This window comes from Balaenoptera acutorostrata, chromosome 10, assembly GCF_949987535.1.
Source record: "Balaenoptera acutorostrata chromosome 10, mBalAcu1.1, whole genome shotgun sequence".
NCBI classification, from domain to species: Eukaryota; Metazoa; Chordata; class Mammalia; order Artiodactyla; family Balaenopteridae; genus Balaenoptera; species Balaenoptera acutorostrata.
The window spans coordinates 101,463,393-101,481,304 of NC_080073.1; the positions used below are offsets into that span (position 1 = coordinate 101,463,393).

At 41.6% G+C, this 17,912-nt stretch overlaps 1 pseudogene; it reads left to right on the top strand.

The window, feature by feature from the left end:
* The first annotated feature begins 4,439 nt into the window (after nucleotides 1-4,439).
* Nucleotides 4,440-5,062, top strand: LOC103006848 (chromatin modification-related protein MEAF6-like; annotated as a pseudogene).
* The last annotated feature ends 12,850 nt before the right edge of the window (nucleotides 5,063-17,912 follow it).

Consider the following 17,912-nt stretch of genomic DNA (forward strand, 5'->3'; position numbering starts at 1 on the left):
ACCAGCACATTGGGCAACTGAATACAACGCCAGATGACCACAACTGATGCCCAGTGGGACAGAAGAGTCACCCATGGAACCCTGCTGGAATTCCTGGCCCACAAAATCGTGAACTGTAATAAAATGGCGGTTGTTTTCCACAACTGACGTTTTAGGGTAATTTGTTACATAGCAACAGGTAACCCAGAAGGAACAAGTACTGAAAGATTTGGGTTGGTCTGGTCCACTCTGTGCCCATAGGCTCCTCTTGCAACAGACACAGGTCTTGGAGGTAGCTGTCGGGTCAAGAATGCTTTGAAGATTACCCCAGTCGCCTCCATCATCACTGTTTGAGGTGAAGGAAAGCAGAGCTCCTCTTCTGTTAAAGGAATTGGCTCTGAGCGGATGAAAACCACTCTGGAGCATCTTTCCCCATTTCCTCAGACTCTTTTCACCTTCTTCTTTTCCCCACCTTTCCCCCAAAGTCTGAAGTCGAGGCATCCTTTGAGAGTAAAGTAGGAATCGTGGTCTAAGGAGAAGCATCTCTGCTTCCTTTCCCCTCACTTTAATCTCTGTCTTCACGAGCAATCACTAGCTTACCATGTACCTGTCCGAGAGGCACCGCCATACAGCTGTTCTTACCACTCCAAGCTCCAGTGGGTCCCTGTTTTTCTGACCTGGAAGAGCGTGCGGGGGTGTTTTTAATATTCTAGAAGATGAGTTGTCCTAATAGCTTTTGCCTTTACTCTGTCTCGCTGGGAACAGGACACGCTTTCTAATTTTCTTGTTTGGAAGATTGAAATCCTGGATGCTGGCTCTTAAACACACTGTGTTCCTAAATACTCCGCAACAGTTGAAAGTCTGTTTAAAATTACAAAGGATTTTACAGAGGACTTACCGAGTTTGTTTATTCAAGTGACTCAGGACATTTTGTTTCCTGTAAGCACTTCATTTCTTCAGGAGCACAGATTGTATATTTACTGAGAGAGACACTCATGTCCCCAGGGATGTGGTTGAAGAGGGGATCTCGAAACAGAAACAGGATGTCACCACAGCCTAACCCAGGCCACCCTAGAAGTTCTCCTTGTCCTGGTGCTCTATGTAATCCCCCCTTCCCACTTCAGATTTATAGCTGACAGAGCTTATGTCCTACCAAAGTATTTGCATTTCATTAGGTGATTTCGGAAAACTCTCAAGAAAATGAACAGTATTTGCTAGTAAACCTGATGGAGAGGTGGAGGTATTTGGAGGATAGGCAGAAAACAGTACTGTTTGCTGAATGAATGGATGAATGGGGACCCCCATTCTCAACAGGTTGGCCTTGTTCATTCTGACCATATATCTTCAGTCTTAAATCTACCTAGCAACTTTCAAGGTGAAAGGTTGGAATCAGACCCCCAAAGTCATTTTGAATAGTAAGTTTTTGCCATCTTTTTTCCCTTCTCAAAGTAATATTTGTTGAGGTCATAAGGATATTGAGAGTCAAAGATGATTCCCTTTTTACCCACTTTAAGCATTACTCCATTCTGTTTAATGCAAATATTTTGAGCACGTAATATGTTCCCATCACAGAGCTAAGTGCTAGATCTGGGGGGGGGGGGGGTGGGAACACGGCTAGGATGATCAAACATCCTGGTTTTCCTGGGGCACAGGACTTGGAACTGTAAAAACAGGGAAGTCCTGGAGCAATGCAGACAAATGGGTCACCCCTCCGCCATTCCGGAGTTGTGGTCAAAACATGGAAAGTGATAGTAAACGTGGAATCGCACCAGTGAGACGTGTTGTCAAAGAAAAGGAGAAAGGTGCTCTAGTTTGATGGTGAGGAGAGTTTTCCCCAAAGAGACACTGAAGTTAACAGTAGAAGAATCAGTACAAGTTAGCTCAAAAAGCAAGAGGAAGAGCATTCTAACATGTGAAGCCTTGATGCTGGAGAAAGCATGGTGCACACAAGGAAAGAGGATCCACCTGCTGTGACCAAAGTCGAGAAAAGGAAGGAGAGATTTCTTCATGGCAGAGATGCTCCAAAGCCACCTTGTGAAAGGCTTTGTACATGATATTACAGATTCTAGATCATACCCTAAAGGCTATGGGAAGTCATCAAAAGGCTTTAAGAAAAACCATAAAGTTCTCACACCATCAGGTTTTGCTAAAGGCCTCTGCTGCCAACTGTTCATTCTTTCTGAGGACACCTACTCAGTACTGGACCTGAACCAAAACCCCTCTCAGGCACAGAGAAGAAAACTGCCGGGCACTGATAAAGTTGGATGTACACAGAAGGAAGCCAACATTAAGTAACTAGTGATGGATACGTGTGATCTGCTCATACAGACTTTTACAGCTGCTGGAAAACATCCTGGACTCCATCGGACTCACCCCCAGTCATGTAAGGATGCCCGAAATCTTGCCCCGGAGCAGCTCATTGTAACCCAGGCATGTTTACTCTGCCCTTTGGAACCCCCTCTGGTGGATGAGTTTCTCATGTTCTCATCCTCTCCAAGCCTGTTAATTGAATGGAAGCCTGGCTTTTCCTGGGTCACTTTCTCAAAGTGTGGTCCCAGGACCACAGCATTAGCCCCACCCAGGAGCTCATCAAAGAAACAAACCCTGTGGCCCCTCCCAGACCTACTGACTCAGAATCTTTCTCAGGTGGGTCCAACACCCTGTGTTTTAAGAGGCCCTCCTTTGACTCTGACACGCACTCCTGTTTGAAGCCATCGTCCTATGCAAAGGTTGGACAGCTGGCTCCGGTGGGGGGGGGGGGCGGAGAGGCACTGCTCTCTCCTCAGCCCACAGACCATGAAAAGTAGGGGCTACTCCACATCTAGAATCCCTTTGCCAAGACCCTGCATTTTGACCTGCTCTTACCAAGAGCCAAAATTTCCTCTACCCCTTGACTCCTCACTCTACATGCCTTTCTCTTTTCCAGTTTCCAGTTAATGTCATTTCATTTTCTCTGCTTTGTTTCCAGATGGCTGAGCTTTATTGCAGAGAGTCATACAAGCATCATTTAATCAGAAGCGGGCCCTCTGAACCCAGAGCATTCCTGCCTCTCTCCTTCCTCCCTTTCTCCCTCCCTCCCTCCCTTTCCTTCCCTCCCTCCTTCCTTCTTTTATTGCTTCCTTCTTCTTTCCCTCTTTCCTTCCTTCCTCCTTTCCCTCCCTCTCCCCCTCCTTCTCTCCTTCCTTCCTCCCCTCCATCCCTTCCTTCCTTATCCATCTTGGTTGACTCGTTATGGAAGTCTTCCCAGCAGCTCTTTCATCCTCAAGCACCCAAACCACCTGTAAATGTCTGGCTGCATCCCTCCCATACCCAGGAGAGCTCCAGCGTCTCACTTCTTCCAGTGAGGTGCTCAGGCCACCTGCCTCAGAATCACATGGGAAGTTTGCTGAAGATGAAGGCTCCTCATCCAAAACAGTGTAAGCCCAATTCCTCCTCACAAGAGTCCTTTAAATGTTTCGAAGACAATCATCATGTCCTCTCCAAGGCTAATTTTCACCAATGACGTCAGTCACTTTTCTCACATACTAAATACCTCACGACTTACGTAATCCTTGCATTGCATGCTCCCCAATAGTTTCTGGGTTTTCATTCTCCCTTTTAAAATGTGCTGGCCATCATTGCAAAGTTAATATTTCAGTGTTACTTCTAGCTTTCCCTGAATAAAGTGTTACCCAGGGTGAGGGCTTTTTTTTTTTTTTTTTTTCTCGATTCTATCACAGTTAGCAAATGTACCAATTTCTCAGTTTCTTAGTTACCAAATGCAGCCAATCACCTTAATTGCTTGGAGAACTTTAGAAAAATGTATACATTCAGGGGCCTCACCCCACTGACTCAGAGGTTTCAGGGAGTGGGGCCCAAGAGGCTGGGATTTTCTAAAGTTCTCTAGGCAATTCCATCAATCAGCCAGCTCCAACTGTACCTCTGTCCTAGACCTTCTGAAAACCTTTTGACTTTGAACTCTGAAAACTGCCTCTGTCTCAAATAATCAATTGTTCATTCAAGGATGACAAGGCGAAAAGGTGCTAAATGAGAGTGGGAACTTCGCTTGATATAGAACCTAAAACGGAAAATGGCATTTTTTTTAAACAAAAGATATTTATTTCTCACAGTTCTGAAAGCGGTGAAGTTCAAGATCAAGGGTCCCACAGATGTGATATCTGGTAAGGACTCTCTTCTCAGCTTGCAGACAGCCTCTTTGCTGTGTGCTCACGGGGCCTTTCCTCTTTTGAAAACAGTATTTTTTCTTTCATCTCTCCAGATCATAGAATTTGGAACCCTGTGGTATTTTTGATGTATGATTTCAAATAGAAATATTAGGCAAACATGAATTTATTAATCCATCTTATTTAAATGACACAGAAAATTGTCTAAAATAACGTTGGGACCTTAAAAAAAAAACAAAACAAAACTTTGGCTTGAAATTATTTTTTAAAATCTATCCACGAGAGTACAACACGGCGATGCACAAGAAGGCGGCGCTGCCGCAGATCCCGGGCAGCCGGCGGGAGAGACGGAGCTCGTGAAGTGGAAGCAGGAGCTGGTGGAAACACTGGCCAACTTGGAGAGACAGATCTGTGCTTTGGAAGGAAGCTACCTGGAAGACACTCAGATGTATGGCAACACTATTCGTGGCTGGGATCGGTACCTGACGAACCAAAAAACTCCAATAGCAACAACGATAGAAGGAGCGGCTCTTCAGTAAACCCTCAGTCACTTCAGCAGCTGCAGCAAGTGCATTGGCAGGAGTTCAGGACCAGCTCATTGAAAAGAGGGAGCCAGGAAGTGGGATGGAAAGTGATACTTCTCCAGACTTCCACAATCAGGGAAACGAGCCCAGCCAGAAGCACCCTGAGAATCTGGATGGATCTGTGCGGGGAGTGAAACCTCAGAAGCCTGCTTCTTCTACTTCCTCAGAGAGCCATCAGAGCAGCCGTAAAAAACGAAAGAATAAAAACCGGCACAGGACTGATCTGAAGTTAAACAAAAAACCACGAGCTGATGATTAGAAGACTCGTTAGTGCAGAAGCGTCCAGGCTATAGAGCCCTGCTTCCCTCCGCCGACCTCACAAAGATAAACATCCCTCACCTGGCTGCGTGGCCCTCCACCTCTGCTTTCCCAGACCCGGTGCCTGTGACTCTTGAGTAGTTTGTTCTGAAATGTGGTGACAAACAAGTCATTTCTGTACGACCATATCGGATCATTTACTTTGTGTCATTTTCAGTAACAGAATTGCAGGAACACCCAAGACATTGTTATAATCCCAGCAAGTTGGCAACTTGCATTTCTCCCTTCTTGGAACGAATGTCTCCGCCCTCAGACTGGCCGACACCAGCTTCATCTGTGATGCGCATCGAGAATCGAGAAATGTTCTCTAGGTCTGTTTCATGCTGAACGTAGAACAGGTCACGTTTCAGAGGGAGGCTGTAAATACCTGGTGTTTCCTTATTTTGTTTGTGTTTTATCATTTTTCTATTATTGCTTTTACCATCTTATTTTCTTTGGGGACTTTTTGTAATGCCATTGTACAGCTCATACCTTCCTGCTGACGTATCTGATAATCTGTTTCATGCAGTTGCCAATATTCTTAACTGAAAATAATTTGGTTTACCATAAATAAAACGGGGACTTGGCTTTTTGGTTTTTTGCAGAGGGAAGGTAAAGAGTGTTTATTTAATAATTACCTATCTTAAATCTTTTTGAGTTAGAAGCAGTTTCATGTTCAAGGAACAGGAAAAGCTGAAAAAAACATAAGTTTAAATCAATCCTTTTAAAATGGGTATTTTTATTCTTTTGTGTAAATAAAAGAATCCTTCTCATCCTTCACTTTTAAACTTGAGATTGTTTTTTTCACTTACTTACTCATATCATGCCTTATGGAAATTTCTTTTTCCATCTTTTCTCTCTTTGATGGTATTTGCCTGATTAAATATTGCTCTAAAAATCACTAAGGCAAATGGAAAGGCTCTAAATTGTACCCAAAGCTGATAACGCCTGGAGTCCTTGAGCACAGTGAATGACAGGATCACCGAGAGGCCACGACGCCCAGCAGATGCCCCTTCCTTTCAGGGTGAATGGGCTGAGGGACCTGTTGATGGTAGTTACCTGCCTCGGGAGCAGTGGCCATCCACCTTGACTGCACATTGGAATCACCTGGGATGCTTAAAAAAATGCCAATGCCTGGGTCCCACTCCCCAAGACTCTGACTCGGGTACGGCCTAGTATTGGGGATATTCTTTCGAAGAGTCCCTGGCATTCTGATAAGAAACCAAGTTGAGAACCACTGCATTAGGAGACTGGATTGTTCGATTTAAATCCTGTGTCATGAATCAGTCTGAGGGATAAGCTGTGGGGCCTCACCTTTCCTGTGACTCTATTTAGTCACAATCCTTTACTTACGTCCGTATCTTTGTTAGAAAAAATATGTTCCATTTGTGGCAATAAATGAGCTGAAATATGGATGGCGTCTCTTATCAAAACATGTCTACCTTGTCAGATGTGCAAAAGCTTTCTCTTCTTCTCTTGTTCTCAAATAAACTTTAAAAAAAAGTCTATCTATGAGATTTTCCATGGGGAAAAAAATGTTTTTTAGCCTCTCGTGATTGACACTTTCTTCCAAATCATGATATTTATTTGCTAAATTACTGTTATTGCAAAGTTCTTATAGGATATTGAATAAGTCAGACTCCTTCACAGGCTCTTCCCTGGTGGTCCAGTGGTTAAAGACTTCACTTTCCATTGCAGGGGGTGCGGGTTTGATCTCGGGTCGGGGAGCTAAGATCCCACATGCCTCGTGGCCAAAGAACCAAAACATAAAACAGAAGCAATATTGTAACAAATTCAATAAAGACTTTAAAAATGGTCCACATCAAAAAAACAAACAAACAAAAAAAACCTCCCTTAAAAACTGGAAGGCTTGAACTCTCCTTTCTCTCATGAAACTTGTCATGCTTCATAAAAAGCTTATAAAGCTTATAACAGGGGTAATTTGGACCAAAATTCAAAACTGAAACAGGCAAAGTTAGCCCTTTCCAGTCACACCCCTGTGTACGGAACCCAACTTTCCCCAGGACCCTGTGTCTAGAAGCATCATGTAGCCTCTCTTATCATGCTCCATGCCTAACCACTCTCGAGGTAATTAGGACTCAGCCTCTGTGTCTTTGCCTTATTACTTCCAGATTCAGAGTCCCAGGCAGTAAGTAGCATGAAAATTATTTTCTTAAAGTCTGTCCATAGCAGAGACCCATTTCTCCTTGCTGCTCCTGGCGAAGTATAACTGTAGATCCAGAAATAACACAAGAGGCAACCAGAGGAGAACTCTGAAAGGGGCTGAGATACAAGCCACCTGGTTTGGGGTCCTACGACGGGGGGGACAGCATAAAGGCAGAGTGTCTCATGTCCCTCCACCAGCAGGGAAAGGCAGTCCAGGCCCAGCATTTCTCTACCCCAACCTAGTAAGAGAAGGCAGGTCAGTTGGCTCAGTCCTCCCCTGGGATGGTCAGGAGGCCCATGTAACAATAGGAGGCAAACCAGCACCATCCATCAGGAGGCTGGATCTGGAGCCCCAGTAACTCTAAGCCCCTGGGAGAGATGTTCTCCTTGAGAATAGGTCAGAAGACTCCTCTTCCCTCCCCCTGCTGAGACATTCCACAGCTCCCAGCCACAGGGAAGATCTCCCCCCACGCCAGCGGAGATTCACCTCAATAAGCTTCTCCGAGGTGGCCAATCTATGGCTTCACTGGGGAGAACCAAACTTCAGAGACTATCACTCTTGGGTGTTCAGTGCCTGCCCCCCGTGAGTCCTACAAGCCTTACTAACTCTCCCTGGGGCCATGCAATAAAGTATAGCCATCTCAAAAACTCCACAGCATTGTGCTTTTTTTCTTATTTTCCTGAGAGTTACCAGCAGCCATCCTCCTAACACCCCAACAATGACCTTAGACTGTATTAGAAGATACTTTCTTGTTGTCTGAGCTCTGAATCATTTCTCCAGAAATAGGTGCTGATACAGCAGAAGCCTGATACCGTGGTTGTATCATGTTGCCAGTGTTGCCAGGTGGTCAGAAAATTATATGTCACAGCGAACAAAAGAAAGTGTTTGCTATCGCTCTCCCACGATCTCTTTCTCCAAATTTATTTCCACATTTTAAAAACTTAGAGCTAAAGAATCTATGACTAATCGCTGAGAATGCTGACAAAATATTGATCTGACAAGAGCAGTTGTTCGTGCAAGTGACTCTGGTGACAGTGGAGTTCTTGGACTGAACCTTGACCTTGTCCTAAACGGTTGCTTAGCTTTTTTGGAAAAGCCCTGTCTTGGATCCATCTCTGCCACCTAAAACCATAAATTCAGAGAGTTCTCGATTAATCCAACCCATTTTTATGTTCATTCATCAGTTTTAGGAACAAGGTGAGTGAAAAAGTGCTACAGAACCATCTTATGGACCCCAAAGTGAGTCTGTCAAATTCTTTCAGGTTCCCATTTCTCACTGTACAAATTACTGTTTCCTGTCCCCCAAAAAGTGGGCGAGGGAAGGCTCTAGCTGATAAACCCCCTTTCCAGGACCACACAGTGTCAGATAGAGGGAGGCTTGGAAATGGCTTTTTCCGGACTTGATGAGGCTTGTTTTGTCTGGCAAATGAATTATGTAAACCTTATCCAACAGAAACTGTTTCAAGTCAATTAATGGTTGTAATTACTTAAGATTTCTTTTTAATGAATATGGTTCTCCAGGGATTCGATGATATCCTGTCATCTGTGAGGCCTGATAAATGAAATGTGATTTGTGTCTGACTGCAAACTGAACCCTTGTACTTGAGCCATGCCTGCTTCCCGTGTGCTCATTAAGTGGAAGAAATGCCCTTGATGGAGGCAGGGACAGTCATTAGAAAGTGTTCCCAGTTAGCTGGCAAGTGAGGAGAATGGCTGCTCACGTCCTTCTACCTCTCCCTCTCGCCTCCATCCCTTTGGAAGGGAATTAACCTAGCCTGTGACCTCGGAGAAGCTGCACGTTATCACCATCATCAACCTCACCATTCCCGTCTCCATTAGGTGCAATCAATTGAGATCTCAAATGGCGATTTGGGGATGATATTGAACGCTCATATAGAAAGTGCAGGAATTATTTTCCCAGCCGCGGCTCTCTCTCCACCAGTACTCTGCTCATCTTTAAGGATGCTTCTCTCCAAGAGCTGATAAAGTACGGTGACTTCTTTCTCACATGGACACCCCATTTCCAAGTGATGAGTAAACCATATACAGCTACAGATGAGAGAATCGAAAATGGTACAACAAAGTGCTGGAAACCAGTCCCAGTAGGGGCCCCATCTATGCTAGCAAACAAAACTCTGCAAAAAAACACCATTTTTAAACATCTGTGGCCTTCAGTGGATTTATTTTTGCCCAGCAAATCGTTTTTGTCTACCCCAGTAAAACAATATTTTTCCAGGACATTTCTACTTGGTAACCTTTATAATCATAAAGCAGTTTCTAGCCAAATTTTTCAGAAAAGATTAAAATAAATGAACTTTGGTGAACCCATGAAACTCTTAAAAACCTCGTTGCTATCTCCATTGTCATAACTCAAACATTTGATTCACAATTGAAAACGGTCATATGGGAAACTACAAGAAAAGTATATATTTGCTTTGAAATCTATCATTTTTTCTGAAATTTACAATTTCACTGAATTGTGTGAAACTGGTAACAACGTATATCTATAATAAAACACCTGAATCAAAATAATTCACAATTATAATATTCTGCAAAATAATCAGTTACTACTCCTTAACGTTCAAGCAATGTTTGTTGATTCAAAGTGAGCTGGGGTTTCACTGTCTTTATTTCAGGCTGTTCCCATTCCCTTACAAACTCATGAGTTCTACACCGAATTTAAATAGGAAAGATTGTAAAACAGACAAACACCGATTTATGGCTACAAGCCTTTTCACTGTGGAGTATCTTTCACTGTCTTAAAATTTTAACTCTAGGAAAACTCAGGAATATCAAAGACATTTGAAGATCAGAGACCTTAGTAAAGCATGTGTTCAATCAATAAATATTCACTGAGTGGCTGATAAAGAGTCAGGCACCTGCTAGACCCTTTAGTGACAATGGTGAACCCACCACACTCATAGCCTCGTTTATTGCATGTTTGCCATATGCCAAGCACTGTCCTTAGTACTTTGCAAACAAGATATAGTCCCTGACCTCAAGGATGCATTGAGCCTTTGTTTAAATAAAAGTTGTACAACAAGACAGACCAGCTCGATCACAGTGTCCAACTTCCATTTACTGCCTCTGTAATGTGAGCACCCATATTCCCATTCATCTCTTCAAACCCAGATGCAACAGTTGTTCATTGAGTGCCACACCGTACACAAAGGGTGGTACCCTGATGGCAAAGAGCTGCCCGAGGCCACATTAAATAGCCAAGTGACTTTTGACAAGTCATAGAAATCTTTTTATCTCTGTTTCTTCATCTGCAAAATGCAAATAATAACCATGATGATGATGGTGATGGTGGTGGTACCTCCCTCTTAAGATGTGTGTGAAGAATTCAGTGATTTAATGTATCATAAGCACCTTGTGCCTGGGACAGAGCAAATGACCAATAAGTTACTTCTTGTTGTTATTTTAGCATCACCATTATTATCTGAATTATGACTGATAAGGAAATAAAGGCACAGAGAAACCAAGTCTAGTCCCCAATATCATGCAGCTAGAAATAGAGAGAACTAAAATTCAGAACAGCTTTCTTTCCCCAAACTGACGATTGTTTCTTAAGTAAACTGCTGTGTGCAGCTCTGTAGCCAGTCAGGAGAAGGTCATGCCAACTTACCAGTTCTCCTCAGTCAGCATCAGCCCTAGGTGACGTGCCTATACCAGGAATATTGCATTTAACATGATTTTAGTTAGATGAAGTCTTTTACTCCAAGAGTTTGTAGGATGGTAGAGAAGTAGCACAGAACAAATTCTAATCCTTAATAAACTCCTATAAAGTATGTATTCTTGGCTTAGTTTTATGATAAAATCAATGCTCAGATTGGTTAAATCACTTGTTTAAGGTCACAGAGAAAGCGGTTGAATTAGGATCTTCTGTTTCCCAAAATTCTGTGACCTAAAAATATTACTTAGAAGGGGCAATGGGCTGGCACGGTTTCAACTACAGTCTCTCTTCTGAACCCCCCTTTGACTGACAATTAAGTATCTGGTAGATCAAGTTCCTCTCATTTCACTTATTTTCAAATTTTTTTCTGGGAATTCTCTCCCATTTATTTTTCTGAATCATCATACATTTCAGAATCACCTTGTCAAATAGACAGAGTTAATCTTGTTGGAATGTTTATGAGTATTGCATTAAACCTACCAATTAATTTGAGAAAATTGACATACATATTTTAAATACCCAGTCTCTCCATCTAGCAATTTTGTTTGTTTTTCCTCTAATTGGTCAAAACTGACTTTCTTCAATATATAAATTTTAATTCTCTTTAAGTAGATCCTAAACATTTCGGGTTCAAAAATTTCAAGGTATTTATTAGGGATATTTTGCTACTGTAAAAGATCCACTTTTCATTATATTTTCTAATGGGTAGTTACTTATATTCAGGAATATACTAGGTTTTTTTAGTTCTTATGTTAACCAGGAAGTCAAATTTATAGTTGTCCCATCCAAGTATAGTCTTCGCTTTTTCTTGGTCACATGGCTACCTGGTTTGCCAACCTCCCTGGCAGCTGTGCATAGGCTGGTGACCATGTTTGGCCCATGGGATGTGAATGGAAGTGATATGTGCAACTTCCAGATCATCTCCAGAAAAAGCTTGGTATTTTTCTCCTGGAACACAGACTCGATGAGCCACCTTTAACCAGGAAGAATTAAACAATATTATAAAGCAGGAGTTAGCAAACTATGGCCTGTGAACCAAATCTGACTTGTGGCCTGATTTTCATATAGTCCATGAGTTAAGAATGGTTTTAAATTTTTTAATGGTTGTAAAAAGAAAGAAAGAGAGGAGGAGGAGGAGGGAGGAGGAGAAGAAGAGAGGGAAGGAAGGAGAAAAACGTGACAGAGACCTCACGTGCCCTCAAAACCGAAAACATTTACCTTCTGGCCCGTTACAGAGAATGCTTACCAGTGCCTGTTCTCAAGGACTAATGGGTACAGGATAGAAGGACACTGGGTCTCTTAATCACAGGAGCCAAGCAGGTTTGCCTTTTTTTTTTGGTCACACCACACGGCTTGCAGGATCTTAGTTCCCGACCAGGGATCAAACCCGTGCCCCCTGCAGTGGAAGTGCAGAGTCCTAACCACTGGACTTCCAGGGAAGTCCCAGGTCTGCTATTCTTGACCAATGATCCCTGGACTGTTGTAAGAGGTGAAAAGAAATTTCTATCTTATTTAAACTATTATATTTGGGGTCTCTTTGTTACAAGAGCCATTAATCTAATTAATCAATTCACTAACATTTTTAGCGTTAAAAGTTTTTCAGTCGCTCTCTTGCAATTTCTAGAAAGACAACCATGCCATCTACAAACAGCAGTCTTTTTTTCCTCAGTAACAAGCATATTACCTCTTGTATACTTTTTTCTTTTTTGCCTTATTTTTAATAGCTGGAACTTTCAGGACAATGTAAATTGATAGTGGCAATAGCATACATCCATGTTTTGTTCTTAATTTTAATGGCAATGCCTCTAGCTCTTTACTGCCTAGTAAACTATTGCCTTTTGATTGTAGATATTTTTCATTATTTTAAGCATATTCAGAAGAAAAACTGTTCAGTGGTTTTACTCCTTTTTGATTTATCTTTTTTAAGTTTTGGCATCAAATTTACAGTATTTTTATAAAAGGAATTGAAAAGCTCCCCACCTATGCTTAAAAATGGCTTGTGTAGCATAGAAATGAGCTATGATTTGGAAGTCTGAAAAAAGTTATGTCAAAATAATCCAGCCCTAGAGCATTTTTAAAGTAATTCTTTAAAAACTTGTTAATTTCTTTCATGATTATATTCAGCTATCTATTTCTTGAGTTAATTATGATCACTCATATTTTCTTTAAAACTTATCTGGCCAAGGTTTTCAAATTATTACCCTAAACAAGTGTGGCTTCTTTTTAAATTATTATATTTCCTCAATATCTGATGTAATAATCACTTTCTTCTATTACTTCTTTTTCTTTTTTCATTTTTGTTTATTGTTGTTATTGTTTACCAGAAATTCCAGACATTTGCCCATTTTTCATTTTTTCCAAAAAACAAATTCTTAGACTTATAACTAATTTTATTTTGTATTTGCTTTCTAGTAAATTTATTTTGCAAGTGTATAATTTTCTTATCTCTACTTTTCTTAGATATGGTTGTTAGATATTTTCTTACTTTAATGAATAACTTAATTCTTATATTTCTTCTTTCTTTTTTAATGATGAAAATTTATAATGCTACAAATTTTAATCAGGGTGTATTAGTCACATCCTGTAAGTTTTGAGTCATACTCGTCTTCTTTATATTATTTTAAGATAATGTGTGTTCTGGTTCGGGTTTTCCTGAAAGCAGACCCTCAACAAGTACTTGGTATAGAAAGTTACCTGAGATGTGATTCTGGGAAGCATACATGAGAAAGTAAGGATAGTAATATGGGGCAGGAATAAAAAAGCAATAAATGATTAATTAATTAGTGGCTTAAAGCTACTAGAGAGTAGGGCTCCATCTCTGAGAAAATATTTATGACATGCCTTAGAAATGTCCCATGAAGGAAAGAGGAAGCTGGGGTATGTATCCATAGACACTCCTAGGGGTATTAAATCCGCAGGCTGCCATACCTGTGAGCTAAGCACACTGGAGAAATCCTTCAAACAGAAAAACATGAAGCCACAGTCATTCAAGGTAGGAAACGACCACTATTCGTGGATACTGTGCATCTCCATTGCGAGTGAACCTCGACAAGGGCTGAGGCCTGGGGATGAGTATCAGTGGCAGCTGCTACTGTGTGTAAATTACAAATGTGTTTCCGTTTTTGTTTAGGAATATTTTTCCCCGGTGGGTTGCTGGGTCTTAATTTTTTAAATGTGTATTCCTATGCTTTTAGATGTTAATACAAACACTCACTACACATTTAAATATGTATTCTCAGTTGTAATATGCAAGGCTTTCTTTAAATGAAATTATTACACAATAATCTTTAGGAAACTTTACATTTCAGAACCATAAACACATTTTTGAAATGTGTCTTCCCATTTTAAGAAAAAAATCACACAAGCAGTGTGTGGCAATGAGAGAAGAGGCAAATTGGATTTTCCCTTTTTTAGCCAATTATTTGTCGATGTAAATCCTAATTCTCTCTTCACATGTGAAGCCTTTATTTGCATTGAGGTTCACGGCCATGTCTGTTAAAAATTTGCAGAGTGTCGTGTTTTACTATGACGATCGTTGTAAACTAGATTGCTAATACCGTCCCTCAAAAATCTGTCCAAGCTATTTTAGGTATCACTACACCACTAACTCAAGCTGTTCATATAGAATGAAAGTCATCAGAATTGAGAGGAAAACTAGGAAAGAAAATAAACACCATGTTCCAAAAGTGCAGGAGCTCATGAAAACTTGTCTAGGCTAATCATCAGGAGTGTAAAATTTTTATTTCTCAGTTAATAAGCACCACCTGTGTTTATAAAAAGTCCCTGATGACTTGTTTTGTCTCTCGCAAAGAATATAAAGTGTCCTGAGAATGGACTCCAGAGAGAATACATATTATTAATATACTTCAAAATCCTTCCATATGACTGATATAACCTTCATTATCCTCTTTCTGCTCCCCACTACACACTTTCTTCTTTAATTTTTTATTGAAATGACATAATATAAAAGAAAATCATTGACTACATATAAATCGTCTGTGACATGTTACAGGGGAAAAGAAAACATCAAGATTGTCAATAACAGACACTCAGTCTCATAAAACTTGTAATCAACTTCCAAGCCAAGGCGTAAACTATAATATATTGCCACAAATGTGTAACAATAACAAACTATTCGAATTGCACCTTCACATTCCCTGTCGTTAATAACAAATAAGCATGAAAAATGTTGACATTCGTTCATTTTAATGGGTGTCTGCTTGTTTATCTGATGTGTCATCTGGCATCGTGGAATACACCCTCATCCTTGGAAGGGGATGAGGAGAGAGGGCACCCATGCTTTGGATGAGAACTCCATCCACAGGAACATTCTAAGAGTAGCTCATTTTTTATCTCAGCTCAAACAAAGATTGTGTCCAGTCTTTCTCTGGCCCTAAGTGAATATAAAAAAGCAAGTCCCCAATCTGATCTTCATTATCTGGACTCCTTCAGACATCTATTGCTGCATAAACTCACTCCACAACAGTGGCTTAAAACAATAACCATCACTTACTTGGCTTATAAATCTGGGGGTCAACTGGGCTCAGCTAGGCCCTTCTCACTGGAGGTCTTTCATACAGTTGCAGCCCATCTGTGGCTGGAGCTGAGGTCTGACTGAGGTCATCTTGAAAGCTTTTGACTCAAGTTTAGTGCCTGGGCTGGGGAGATTCAAACCCCCTCATGCTGGAACAGCTGGGGTTCCTCGGGCATCTCCCCTCCCCTCCCCTCCCCCCTCCCCTCTCTTTCCCTCCCTCCCCTCCCCCCTCCCTCCCTCACCTTCCTCTTCTCACCTGGTGACTGAAGGCTCAGAGAGAGAACAGGTGGGAATTGAATCTCCTTTGAGGACCTCACCAATCACGCTCCTGCCTGCTCTACTTGGGGAGACTGTCACCCAGGCACAGGTTCAGTTGGAGGGGAGGAAAGAGACTCCACTTCTCGATAAGGAGCCCACAAGGTTCGGAGAGCTTCCCATATAGGATGGGAAACGATCTTGTGGATATCTGTGCAAATGGCCATCTGCCCCCAGACTTGCATGGCAGACTTACGCACCCCAATGCACACACGCTCACACACAATAAACAGAATTCTTGATTGATGATGCAGCCAAATACCATGAAGCTCTTCATGGAATGCTTCCTAACCTCTATTCCAAAAGCTCTCATCGCTGTTCTGAAGCTACATAGTTCGGTGAATGACGGTCAGACCAATAAAACTTAGCAAATTAGTGGAGGATTTCTTAGCACCTTTAATAGACTAAGAGGCAGAAAGAATCTCATAAGCATTGCCACTCAAAATATGGTTGTTGGATCAGTAAAATTGCATCACTTGGGCACTAATTAGAGATGCAGAACCATGGGCCCCAAGTAGGCCCGCTGAGTCAGCACCTGCATCTTATCAGGACCCCCTGGTCTCCATGTGCACAGAAACTTGGAGATGCACTGACTTACAGGACCGTGTAGTATTTCACAAAGTCGTCCACGGAGCCCTATTTTAAACCTGAGCACTTCCTGGGCTTCCTGGGAATTCATTTTGGGATTGCCAGAACCCATCCTTAGGGAACTGCAGCCTCCGCCAAGCCTAAAGGAACAGGTCACCAGGCCCAACTTTCTCAGGCTTCTCCTAAGAGAACTTGATGGAAATAGATAACCAACAAGGACCTACTGTATAGCACAGGGAACTATACTCAGTATTCTGTAATAACCTATAAGGAAAAAGAATCTGAAGAGGAAAATATATAATTATACACACACACACACACACACACATACATATAACTGAATCGCTATGCCGTGCACCTGAAACTCACATGATATTGTAAAACAACTATACTTCAATAAAAATAAAATAAAATAATTTAAAAATCACCTTAGAAAACAAAGAGAGCTTGATGGTTCTGAGGACCCCCTACCCCGACCTCAGGCAAGAGAGTGGTGAAAAGAAGGGTCCTGGCCTCCAACCCCCCACTGTCCTGTCTTCTAGCCCTCCCCACAATCTCTCTTGCTTCTGAAAATAGTATAGACGTGGAAGTGTGCACAGTGACAAGGACACTATTGGCTGCATTTTGGTTGTGCATTTTTTTCAGTATGGAAATCATTTTAGTGGAGTGTGTATTTTATGTAGGAAAAAAAAGGCAGTATCATTAGTCGAGCTCTCAGACTGCATAACCCTTCTCACAACAGGCTCAGTCACTAGGAACCACGTAGATTGGAAAAGGAAACACATTACTGTACACCCGTGAAAGGCGTCTTTGTAAACGTGTTGGAGGGAAGTGGGGGGGTGCATCGCAGACATAGGATTAGATTCCTTCCAAACCGATTCCAGTCACGCTAGCAGCCTCACCTCTGAAGTTCAACTGTTTTCAAAATACACTGAACTTTCCATGAAAAAGTCAACTTTTGGCAGCATTGGGAGGTGGGGGAGGAATTATGGAAAATAAGAACTTTAGGATGTTCATATCCCCATCCAGAGAACAGAAGGAAGGGCCTTTCTCACTCAAGAAACCCATGCACTTTGAGAAAGGTAAAACCTTTCGTGTCAGAAGAAAAATAAACCAATTTTTATACTCGAGAATGCAATAGCTGCGTCCTTTTTCAACCTGGCGGTTTGTTGAAACTGTAGGGACCATAAGAGATTTCCTGCAAGGCAGATGAACTGGATTTGGTTTTGCTCTTATGATCCGTAATAGCTATACCGCAAGAATAACAATTTCCCTCCTGTATCAAGTTCTGCTAAGTGTGAGATAACATGAGGCAATTTACGTGAACATGGGAATTATATAAATGAGTTGTTTAGGCAAAACTGCTCCTAAGTTAAGCTACCTATTTTTCAGCTCATGAGGGTTGAATGCAGTAACAAACGCATTTACAGATATCAGGCAATTTGATCCAAGGTGACCTGTTACCATCTCTGCTCAGAAATACCTATTTGTTACAAAGAAATTCTCCTGACTTTGAGAACAACTATTCCTACCTAGGAACTTGCAAAATCTATTGGTGGGGGTGGACACTATCTTTTCTTTTTTCCTTTTGGGAAAACAAATTACAATT